Here is a 1152-nt window from a genome sequence, read left to right as displayed (position 1 = left end):
GGTTGGGCGCCAGCCCGGCGCACACCCGCCGCACCCGGCGGCGCCCCCAGCCCGAAACAAACGCAGAACCCGGAAATTGCGAGGTCCCGAACTGACTTTCGCGCCAACCGCGTTGACGCCGGTACCTCTTCTGGCGGAAGTGGCGTCGTGCGCAGCTGCGGGGAGGAGGGCGGAGTCGTCAGAAGTGGTGATGTACGGTGGGGAGTCCCTTTTCTGGGTCATCATTGGGTTCCGGGTAAGGCTTGGACCAGCTCAACTGGGGCTTAGGGCTTTGAAAGGCGGGCCTAGGCTCCGCTGGGTGTTGGCCCAGCGCTCACGTCTCAGGGGGTGGGGCCGCAGGCCAGGTGTACCTTAGGTCCAGACACTTGGAACAATAAAGCCAAGGGACAAGAGGGTTTCCTCAATAAGTATTTTATACCTGCAGTAGGCAATGCATGAGAAACCATGTTATCAGCTAAAACAACTCAATGAGGCAAATAGTGGTGTCTCCATTTCACAGATGTAAAAGCTGAGGCTTAGGTAACTTAAATGATGTGTGCAAGGGCACACAGTAAGTGGTAGAATTAAGCTGTTAGCCAAGTCTCTGACATGTGAATGAAAAAGGGGTTCTATGGACAGGAACCTCACTGGGTGATCTGATCATAAATTCCTAACTGGGCAAGTCCTGGTGGGCCATCACGCTCCAGGTGTATAACTTTAGTAAAAGACATCTCTGCCTTAAGGAAACCCTGTCCACTGTTTCTGTGCATCTAGGTTAACACACTAAAATGCCCCCTTTCAGACCTCTCCTAAAGTGTGAATCTTAACTATCCTGTAATCTGATCCCTGCCTTACCTTGTTTTCTCCCATCTTTGAGTAACCTTCCCTTCTTAATCTCAAGTGCATTAAAGAAATTGCAAACCGTTTTTCTACAAAGCATTTATCTCAGTCTGTTGAGATCTTGCTTCAGGTATATCCTCTGGCTCAAATTTTTATAAAAATTCTCTACAGATTTGGACGTCCTTACGTTAGCCAACTCCATGGACTGTGTTCATTTTCCGCTGATATAGCAAGAATGTAACCATTGCCTACCATAGCCAAGAGTGCTGAAGGGAAGAAAATGTCAGGATGACTCAAATTACACACCTAGTGCAAATGGGTCTTTGCCAAGAT

Source organism: Pteropus alecto, unplaced genomic scaffold, assembly GCF_000325575.1.
Source record: "Pteropus alecto unplaced genomic scaffold, ASM32557v1 scaffold92, whole genome shotgun sequence".
Taxonomy (NCBI): Eukaryota; Metazoa; Chordata; class Mammalia; order Chiroptera; family Pteropodidae; genus Pteropus; species Pteropus alecto.
This window is presented reverse-complemented; position numbering follows the sequence as displayed.